Source organism: Pezoporus flaviventris, unplaced genomic scaffold (assembly GCF_033815535.1).
Source record: "Pezoporus flaviventris isolate CSIRO_AGI_PZ_B2104156 unplaced genomic scaffold, CSIRO_AGI_Pfla_v1 ptg000045l, whole genome shotgun sequence".
Taxonomy (NCBI): domain Eukaryota; kingdom Metazoa; phylum Chordata; class Aves; order Psittaciformes; family Psittacidae; genus Pezoporus; species Pezoporus flaviventris.
The window spans coordinates 32,052,723-32,064,150 of record NW_026892593.1 but is presented as its reverse complement, the minus strand read 5'-3'; positions in this window follow the sequence as shown (position 1 = coordinate 32,064,150).

Genomic DNA, 11,428 nt, shown 5'->3' with positions numbered 1-11,428 from the left:
TCCACAAATTACAGATGGATGTGGAGCTAATGGTTTTTCTCAGCACCAATACAGGCTCTGCTCAGGGGCATGGAATTAGGAGCAGAAGGGTGATTTCTCAACAATTAACACTTACGCTGCTATTACTGTAGTTTACTAATAAAACCCAGGAAGAAAAGTTCACCATGTCCATATTGTTTGTTCTCTCCCATGCTGTTTTAATCCTTTTTCTTACAATTTCACTTTCTTCTGCTAGAAGCAGATATTATTAAAGTAGTAATGAAAACCCAGGGCATTACAACGGGTTCTGAAGTGCTATTGTTATTTGCATTCTAACGGGAAAGTTTCGCAAGAGGTGCTGTTTGCAGATGCAAGAGAAGGAGAGATGGTCAATGCTGCAAGGTCAAAGGAGAACTCAGGAAAGAATAGGTTGGGGAGGGGAGGTTAATTCCAATTAAATTCCAATTTATCCTATCCCAGTCCCTTTGAATCAAAGTTTGCCCCAGGTCTCTGAAAGCTGAGGTACAGCACATCCAATGGGGACCTCACCAAGTGCAGTGCAAGCCAGCTCTCAGCCTTGGCTTCCCACATTGACTAGAGAAACTTCATGTGAGAATCTCATTTAGTCGCAATAACTAATGCAGGTTATGGAATAGAGGTGCTAATAAAAGGCTGCTCTTTGCCCAGAGACAAGCACCTGTTCTGGGAAACACACTGACAAAAAGAGGCTGAAGAAAGAAGGGAACAACCTTTAAAATAAAGCCTTCGCTTTCCCATGCAATGCCTCTACAGGATGAAATAGAATAGAGTCACTTTCCCACATAACAGCTCTACAGGGTAAAATAGAAAAAAGCTGTGTTTTTTGAGTTCCCCAGAGTTCAGGAATCTTCCTCTGGAAATTAATAGAAACATTTGTGTCTCCTGCTGAGGGCTGCAGTCCAGTTCATAGGCACTGGAGAATGCATCTCTCTCCATGGCATTCATCAGGTTTGCACAACACCAGAGTTGGGGAGGTCTGGAGGTGTGGCTATTAAATCTTGCAGGGTGCCAATGCTGCTGACTTCAGGTACGTGCAGTCGCATGTGCTCATGGGGATTGTCCAGGAGGAGCTACCTCAGCATCCAAGGGGGAGCAGAGTGGTTGTAGAGCCCAAGGTCCTCACTGGAAAAATCCAGTCCAGTGCTTTCATCCAAGAATCAGTGCATTGAAACACAAGGTTTGCTTTCCTTATTAAGGTCGGTGCCAACTAAGATGGGCTTCTCCAGACAGCGTAGTGAGCCATGGCAGGGTGGGTGCTTGCAGGGTTTGGGGTGTCCTGTTCATCCACACAAGAGCTACCCTGACAGCCCCTGCTGCTTCTGAGTACTCAAATCTGTCACAGACCCAGTGCCACCCTCCTGGCTCCTGGCTCCGTTGCTGGTCCTGCCTGAGCACACAGATCATTCCGTGGCTGCCCCTGAACTGCACCACAGGATGGCATCTCTACTTTCGCTGTTTTACTTGTGTCCAGCCAGCTTATACTGAGCAGGGAAATGTTGGAAACGAGCTGAGGAGATGGGAGAGGAGGGATTGCCTCTAGCAGCAGCACAGATTTGTGCCCAGCAGAAGTGGCTCTGCAGCTCCAACCTCATGTGCCTTCACACCCCTTCTTTTGGGTTGGGTTTCTTTTTCCTTTCTGATTCCTGAAAGTTCAGCTCTAACTTGCTTTTTTCTTCCTCTGTCTCACACGTTGCCTTTATCCCACAGCTTCTCTTGCACACCTCCCACCATTTTCTTCCCCGTAGCCCATCATCTTCATCTCCTTGGTCCAGCACTGTTTGCTCTGTGCATTCAGGAAAACCTGTTTGCAGGCGTACAGCTGAGTGTTCCAGTGAAGGCCAGTTTGGAAGGTGGATCCGTGGCTCTGGATAAGGTACGGCTGTATGGAACCAGACATGACAGATAGCCCAAACCACGGTGGCCAGCATGCGAGTGAAGTTTCTATTCTCCCCCTTCCGGCTGCACAGTGAAAGAGCGAAGGAGAGAGGCAACAATTGGCAAAGCACTGCTGTTCAGGCAATGTGTATTCCCAAATGCCTGGAGTTCAGTGCAAATCTCTGTATTTACTCCAGGCTTTGGCCTGAGAAGGACAGGCAAGGCATGGGCCTGTGAAACTCAATGGGAGGGCTCCCACTTCACCCTTGTGCTATTTTCTCCGTGAAGAAAGGGTGCTGGCATCAGACTGTGCGCATCAGCAATGCTGTAGGATACAGGGAAGGCTGCTCAGCACTTTTATGTGCCCTTCTCTACACTGTGTGAGCGAGGAGAGAGGAGGTGGCTGGGTATCTAAAACAGATTAAAAGAAATAATCCTTTTTTACCCATCTTCAAAGAGTGCTCAGTAGGATAAAAATATTAAACTTACGGAGAATAGCAATATTTATGTTTATTCCAGCTGAATCGCTGGTGGTACCAGTAGAGTTACAAAATCTTCAGACGAAGTGTTTTCAGTACCTTGCAGCATAGATTCTGACCCTTCTGCCTCCTCCCCAGATAACGTGGATCCTATAAAATGAGTAAGGTACCTTTTAGATTTGCCCCAGCAAAGTACTGTTACACTATCCTAATGTTCTGAAGAGAAGCTGTGTTTACTTAACACACGAGCATTAGTAGCCAGGCAGGACTTTACGATCCATGGAGAGCTGCACTTTTAAACTGAGGAAGGACAAATGAACCAATTCCTCATTAACCTTCTCTCAAAAATCTAGTTGATGGGACATACTCTTAAGTTTACTCCTTTTTAAAAAGCCTTTCCCTTCTCCAGGGCTGCTGGTGTTTGCTGCTTAGATCAAACTGCCAAAGTTAGCCATGAGGCTATCTGCTAACTACCTCTTGGATTAAGATATTCTTCTCAAATTGTTCCTAGGCTGCTGCCCTCCCTTTCTGCTCAAGTCTGGACCTCTGTAATTTTAAATTACATACTGTGTTAGGCATCCTATCCATCAATCCATGAGATCTCTTCTGTGCCCTCCTAGTTTCCTTTTATTCTAAAATAGATGGATGCCATATGACTCATCTCCTGACACGACTCATTCCTTGCAAACCTGTATCATTTTAGTGGTTTTTCTACCGCACCTTTCTAATCTTAGCAATATTGTTCCCATAACAATAGAGTTGGCCTCTTGCACGTGGTGCTTGGAAAGGGCTCTCACCAGTGTGCTTGACACTGCTGGAATAGCTTCAGTGGATTTAAACATCAGGCCCATATACCCAAAGAGCTCGCTTGGCTTTCTGACAGCTGCCTAGCAGGGTGCAGATGGTTTTAGTTTATTCCCCATTTACCACCAAATGATTTTGCCCTTAAAATTAATAGAAGAAAAATATTTGGAAAGTGATAGCTGGTTGTTAGATATTACTTTTAGTGTTCCTGTTCGTATTTTTCTTTTCTTTCTTTTCTTTCCCATATGCGCTTGTTCTTGTGATCTGACAGGGTTGTAAAGTTGTGATTCAGCAAAGCGCTGAAGGTAAGAGCACGGCTCTGTTGATGCCATGGCCACCGCTGCAGCCAGGACTTCCTTCCCAATGTGCTTTCTGGTGGGGTGCTCAGCCTGGCCACCTCCGTGACAGGCAGCATCCGTGCCCTGGTGTCACCATCACCTTCAGGATGTGGAGGAAGTGGTGGTGTGCATGGTGCTGGGGGGGCAGCACAGGGATGCGGTGTAGCTGTGGGGTTGGCACCATCTCTGTTTTTACCCGGGACGTGGTTTTGGGATGCAGCATATAGATGAGAGAGGTTTTCAAGAGGTTTTCAAAAGGTTTTCAAAGCAGGGTGCAAAGAAACCCCCTGCTGTCTATGGTTTATTGCTTTTGAGGACATCCAGCCTTTCAATCCAGACCATCCCAAGGCTGGAAAGAAGAGGAGGCTTTTGATTCATATAGAATTGATAGCGCCTATTGAAATTAATTCCATATGGGGAAGTAAGTACTGTTTCCACATAGTAACACCCAGTATGGAGTATCCTGTCAAGTTCAGGCTCTGACTCCGAAAACACTTGAAGGCAGAACATATGTTTTGGGTGGTTTTGAAGATACCACAACCCATGAGATATCTAAGACAGCATGAATGTGTTTTGTGTAATGCATGAACTCTGAAAGGAAAGAATCTCAGAAGGCTTGGAAGTTTTCTCATACGTATTGCGTTCAAATGAGTGCAACTCGTTTCTGCAGGGTCATTCCTTGTTGGTCCTTCTACAATGATGATACAGTTCTGCCTTCCAACTGGATCTCATCGCGACCTAGTCTAAGTGTTCAGATGGGCCTTTAGAGAACCTACCGCCATCTCCAAGGAAGCACTGTTAGGTATGACTTCCGCTGCATCTCCCTTCTCAGTGTTTTGGCCCGAGGCCGGCTCCTTCAGTAGCATTAGGCAGAGTGGTTTCCTTGATTTCACAAAGCTCCACACACTCACACCATCTGGGAAGCTGACACGTAGGATTTACAGTGAAAAAAGTGCATCCCATTTTTATTATTTCCCTATGTTGTTTTGTTATGACATCACGGTCTGGACAGTGGTAATTCAAAAGCCTCCTTTTATACCCTTGTTAATGGGCTGCAAAGATGGACGTTTAGGCTCCTTTCAAAGGCTTGACCATATAGTTTTCACTCAAGCTCAACCCAGCACAGGGCAGAATCAGCGCAGCAGGACAGAGCCCAACAGCAGTGCTGCTAGAAAGGAATATTGGTTTTTAATGACCCAATCCAAACCACAGGAAGTGGCTGGCATGTTTAACTGCAATATTATCTATAGCTGAGGGAATCCGATCAGGTTTGGGCTTGCAGTCTCCCATACCCCAATGCCATCACTTACTCCAAATCAGGAAGAGCAACGCTGAGAAACTTTCCAGGTCTCACAGAAGCTGCTGGATCTTACTTGAACTATTTGTCCGTGATGTTCTTTCCTGTTAGGGTGGTGAGGCCCTGGAATGGGTTGCCCAGGGAGCTTGTGAATGCTTCAGCCCTGGTGGTGTTGAAGGCCAGGTTGGATGAAGCCTTGGGTGACATGGTTTAGTGTGAGGTGTCCCTGCCCATAGCAGGGGGGGTTGGAACTGGATGATCTTAAGGTCCTTTCCAACCCTAACTATTCTGTGATTCTGTGATTCTGTGATGTCTGTGACACAAGTGCACTCACTGAGGAGCAGGGCTCCGATGAGATAGTTGTTCTCCACTCTAAATTTTAAATCTTGAGCATTTTTTCCTGCTTCTTATCCTCAGCCTGCAAGAAATGCGACTGGACAGAAGGAGCCTGAAATTAAGTCATGTAGGTGCTGCATTCACCACAGTGAGGCATTTTAGGAAGATAAGGAAGTCTGTTTTGTGTAGAAGTATGCTTTGAAAGAATGGCTTGTGATTGAGAACACACAAATTCTTTAGTCTAGACCTCTAATTAGCCTTTCTAATTTAATGAATTCTTCCAGGTGATTTTAAGTGGAAAATGCATTTTTGCCCTTTATTTCCGTGGTTTAGATGTATGCTTATGTTTGTTTGAGGCTTAAGCTGACAATATAAGAAATGAGTATCTCCTTGCAGGTATGTGACAGCCTTGTATGACAGAATGTCAAAGCATGTATGATCTTAGTACCCCTAATCTACTAGGGGCATCAAAAGAGGAACTGGTGCATGTGAATAAATACCTCTAAGCTAAGCTTTAAGTCTGAAATTACTCTAGCCTTTGACATGTCACATTCAAGGGACAGGTATGGAAATGCCTTCCTGCTCCAGGCAGCGGGTTCTGCTGGCTCAGAGGGGAGATGTCTGTCTAGACTGACTGTCCCTTTCCCAGCCTGAAGTTAGGTGTTTCTGTGAAACTGGGACACAGAGCCTAAACCCTATTCTGGATTTTATGCACCTGTGTATGTGATGAAGACAAGTGGCTTATTTCCCTTTGGAGACACGTCTGGAAGAGGAGTGCAAGGGTTAGAGCAATTGCCCATGAGTAGGAGCTCTCAACAATGTAATTGGAAATGACTCATATTCCCATTTTTGTTTTTGAAGCTAGGTTAACACCACTGTCTCAGCTTCCTGAACAGTCAGTGGGGGGGGATTGGTGATTCATACCACCCAGCTCAAATCCATATATTTAGGAAAGAATGAATTGCCCTCTGCCTGATGAAAACCTTAGATGAGACATCTAGGTTTTAAATGACTAAATCTTCCAAATGCAGAAAACCTGTTTAATTTGGCTACTCTTTTGACATTCATGTGGAAAAAATTCTCACTATCTATCAGCACTGAACACATCAGTGTACTCTCTTGTTCACGACTGTCCCACTGCTTCCTGCGGTCAACCCTCCTTGGCTTGTGGCTTTTTGCCTCAATTGAAAGCACGGTGCGGCTGCTTCAGTACAATCCCCTACACCTCCATAGACCACAAGAACACACGCTCATTTTACTGATTCTATCAAAGTGTCTATACCTGCCCTTGTGCACGTGGTGAGGGAGAAGAGCTTACCCCAAAGGTTTGCACTGCTGACGTTGTTTCGGGGCTCTGTCACTGAGGGACTCAGTCCCCTCAGAACAGGGAAGCCTTCAGACTTTTGTCATTGGAAAATGTTGTGTGGTTCACCTTGGGTACATCTCTGTGCACCACCTTCCCTGCAGTGTGAAATCACATCCCTACAACTTCATCACCCATCACGGTATTGTGGGGCTGGTGCTGATGCAGTGGACTTACAAAACTAAGGACTTTTTGAAACTCCTTAGGTGAAGATTGGCTTTTCTCTGCTTAGACTCCCTTGGATAGTTTTACTGAAGCCCCGAACAACGGGAGAAAGGGAAACCTCATGTAAACCAATTTAATGCTCTATATACAGTACAGCAGCCTTAGAGAAGGAACTAAAGTGAGACCAAATTCAAGGCCATATCTTGCAAAGTGCTAAGTCTCTCAGGTCCCTGGGGCAGGATGATCAGCATCACTTAGAACAAGGGCCTGCACTGTGACGCATGCTTGACAAAGCTCACCATGCTTGGTGAGCTTTCGAAGGCGCTTCAGAAGAAGCCCTGATTTTACCAGGGAGAGTATTTCAAAGCAACTCTGTTGTAGAGAGCAATGGAGTTGGTGCATTAGCTGTGACAGTGTGGAGCAGGCAGGGAGGAGCTACTGCTAAATAATTTATTGACCTGTTCCCTCATTTTTCATTTTCTAAAGTAACTCACAGCTGTGCTAAAACAAACAGCAGAATGCTACGTTTATTAGGAGCTGCGAGTTAGCCTCTGAATTACCATGAAGTAGTTGAGCAGAGGAGAAATAAGATGTGTAAACAGAACAGTACCAGCAGCCTTCCACCTCAAAGAGCTGGTGTAAATAGGGGCAGCGGTCCCAGTCTGCTGATACACTCTGGAATGCCCTCTGGTCTGTTCTGCATATGGACATATGACTGGTTTCGAAGATTCTTCCATTTCCAAGCCAAGCAATTAGCCAAAATTTAGGGTACTGGATTTAATTTCATTTACAAAGACAAATTAAGTCAGGGGTTGCTTGACCTCAGCCTGTGTGTTTATGGAAGGCACTGAATCCAGCCTCCTGAGCAGAGAAGGAATGGACCAAGGAGCCATGTGCAGCTTCTTTGCTCATAGGTTTAGTCTTTGTAGTTTGCTCTTAGATCATAGAATCACCATAGAATCATAGAATAGCTAGGGTTGGAAAGGACCTTAAGTTCATCAGGTTCCAACCCCCCTGCCATGGGCAGGGACACCTCACACTAAACCATGGCACCCAAGGCTTTGTCCAACCTGGCCTTGAACACTGCCAGGGATGGAGCATTCACAACCTCCCTGGGCAACCCATTCCAGTGCCTCACCACCCTAACAGGAAAGAATTTCCCCCTTATATCCAATCTAAACTTCCCCTGTTTCAGTTTTAACCCATTCCCCCTTGTCCTATCACTACAGTCTCTAATGAAGAGTCCCTCCCCAGCATCCCTATAGGCCCCCTTCAGATACTGGAAGGCTGCTCTGAGGTCTCCACGCAGCCTTCTCTTCTCCAGGCTGAACAGCCCCAACTTTCTCAGCCTGTCTTCATACAGGAGATGCTCCAGTCCCCTGATCATCCCCGTGGCCCTCCTCTAGACTTGTTCCAACAGTTCCATGTCCTTTTTATGCTGAGGACACCAGAACTGCACACAATACTCCAGGTGAGGTCTCACAAAAGCACTCTCGCTGAGCTTTCCTCCGGCAATGCTCCAGGTGCTGTCTGCAATTGTTCTGCTGCTCCTTTCTTTGCTTCTGTTTTTCTCTTGCCTTTTGGGTGGGGTTTTTTGCATATAATTTACTGTAATAACAATAAAATGTCTTTCACTAGTTTCTGCATACAGAACAGAGGTTGCAACTTTGGCTGGTCTTCACTTCTGTGAAAGAGATTACTTACTGCTAACACTCATTGCCATAAGCAACTCCAGTAAGATTTCAGCCAACTCCCTAGCACTGTTTTCTTCGCTGCCTCTGTCATTCATGTGCACCCCATTTGTGCCTATTTAGCCTCAACGATTTTGCAGATTTTGGTGTTACCAGAAAAGTCATTACTGATCCACAGTTACTTGATGGGCTGCCCATCCTGGGTGTGTATTTAAGCCTTTGAGATTCCCCATAATGCTGAGTTCAGAAAGGTACAAAGGTAAATCGATGCACTACAAGCTGATCTAAGTCAAGACTTCATGAAAAAAACCTGCAATAGTAGAGGTCAACTTTTCCAGGTCAAGGCTAATTACTGAAAAGAATGGGAACAGCCTTGATGTGGTTAAGGGAAAGGGGATAGACAGAAGATTATGAATGCTTCCTGTGCTCCACAGGAAATGAAAACTTCCTATTTTCCTTTCTTAAGCCTATTTCCTATCAAAATCAAGGGCTATGACATTTAATCATACGTATTGGTTAAGAAGGGTGGGGACTGTTCTCATGTAATACACACGTATAACCGAATCGAGGTGTTTTGTGTCAAATTCTGACAGAAGGAAGCCAGCTTCCATTCCCGGCACGGATAATGAAGTGCTGATGAAGCAATGTAATTCTAAGGATTTTAATCAGAAGCTGTAACTTTTGCCCCTATAAAACTGTGAATAGCGATGCTCTGAAACTTATTTACAAAACAAATGTCCTTACTGGTCTGGATAACATGAGGCTTCTGACATTCATTCTTACCCTGTGCTGTGTCATTGCTGTACTGTTGTTTTAAGTACAATAGAACGCTTTGCTGAGTGTGCCAGAATCATGTGTTATGGAGAATCACCAGCAGATTTTGAAAAATCTAAAAAAAATTACCCCTTTTTTTAAAGTGTTACAAAGACACAGTCACAATTATGGTCTGTGGTAGAGCTCCATGCACCCAAAGGCAAACAGAAGCATATTATGAAGACAGGCTGAGAAAGTTGGGGCTGTTCAGCCTGGAGAAGAGAAGGCTGCGTGGAGACCTCATAGCAGCCTTCCAGTATCTGAAGGGGGGCTATAGGGATGCTGGGGAGGGACTCTTCATTAGGGACTGTAGTGACAGGACAAGGGGTAACGGGTTAAAACTGAAACAGGGGAAGTTTAGATTGGATATAAGGAGGAAATTCTTTCCTGTTAGGGTGGTGAGGCACTGGAATGGGTTGCCCAGGGAGGTTGTGAATGCTTCATCCCTGGCAGTGTTCAAGGCCAGGCTGGAAGAAGCCTTGGGTGAGATGGTTTAGTGTGAGGTGTCCCTGCCCATGGCAGGGGGGTCGGAACCTGATGATCTTAAGGTCCTTTCCAACCCTAACTATTCTGTGATTCTATGAAACTGTTTGTAAAGGTGAGAGTGGGGTTTTTGTTATGGCCACCTCAAAGTCAAGCTCTGTGCCATCAGCTTTGCCACGCACAGTCTTGTTCAGAGCAAGACGCCTTTCTCCCCACAAAGAAGTAAGGTGACCTGTTGACATGCCATTGTGGTGCCTCTGAGACCTATGGGGACTATAACTGGGCAGTGGGGTGGATCTCCAGGACATTGCTGGTCACACAACAACAACCATATTTGGTTCTGCTTTTCTCCCGTCTTTTCTTGTTTTGGGGAGACCAAAAGTCTGCATCGCAGAGGCAGATGCCAGCAGGTGACACTCCGCAGGCCTTGGATCTCACGGAAGATGCTCTGTGTTTGTTGGGATATAAATGCCAGACCTAAACCTTCCCAAAGAGAGCACATTACCAATCTCTGGCGAAAACAGTCTTATTAACAGCGCTTAGATAGAGATTAATTTGTCTTGGCCCCAAGCACAGCTGCAGTCTAGGAGTGTTAATGCACTGTGAACACCTTTAGAGCATGTCAGGCCTCACAGAAACCCTATCTTAGACTATGTTGTAGCTTTAAAGACAATACTCTTCAGGTACATAGGACCAAAGTAGCTCCTTCTATGCATCTGCTGAGACGATTTGTTTTAAAATATTAATTTTTGTTTTGTTTAATTATGTGATATTGCTAAAAACTGTGGGTTTATGGCAAATGTGTTCCAATGTAATAAAAACGTGCTTATTTTTCTGCCTACACCCTGAACTAAGAATAAAATGCCTTAAGGGACTATATATATTTAATTAATTTTCTGACTTAAACCCCCCTACGATTAAAATCATAATCTTTGGTGGTCCCACACGATGTTTTGTAGCTGACATTCATACATAACGTAATGTAATCTTGTTTTTCGATGGGACTTCTGCATTTGCTAGGTTTCCTCTCTGGCTAATGAATGTTTCTGCCTGCCATTGGTTTTTCAGATCCACCCAGCTTTCATTTGTTATTTTCTGTCACTGATTATTTTAATAGTGTGCCGTAATGTAGCATATGTTTGGATTCCTGCTCTAGCTTTACCCTATCCATAACTGACAATGCAAAGCTCCTCCTTTATATGACAATGGTAACGCTTTTAGCTGTGCTTAATTAGCTCCATCTTAGTAGGAAAGCAGTGTTGAAGATTTGTGTCCTATCTCCTAATGTTTCAGTTTCCCCTTTTGCTAGCAGATAAAAGCTGATGTTTATCGTGTGCTACAGGTCTGGGGAACAACCATCAGCAGCTTTATTTTAGAGTGTAAACAGGCAGACTGCTTCCCACTTAGCCTGCTACCTCAGTGGACTGTTATCTTCAGGCTAATCATAATTACATTCATGTTAATTACAGGAAGATGCTTTCTTTTTCTTCACTAATGGAACAAGTGCGCTGCAAACCTGGAGCACTAAAGGGTGGGAAAAGGATTAAATCACAGGTGGGAATGAAGGGAATGAAAGTTGTTTGGGTGACAAAAGGGAATAAAAGGTGGGAATGAAAAAGACATGTTAAACCTCACTGTCACACGGAGGTGTATCAGCCTGGAAGGTAAGAGAAACAGCACAGCTTGTTACACCAGCTGGAGGGTGCGAGTATGGTCAGAGCAACAGCTTGGCCAAAATTGTTGTCAGAGAGGTCCTGGAGCAAGAT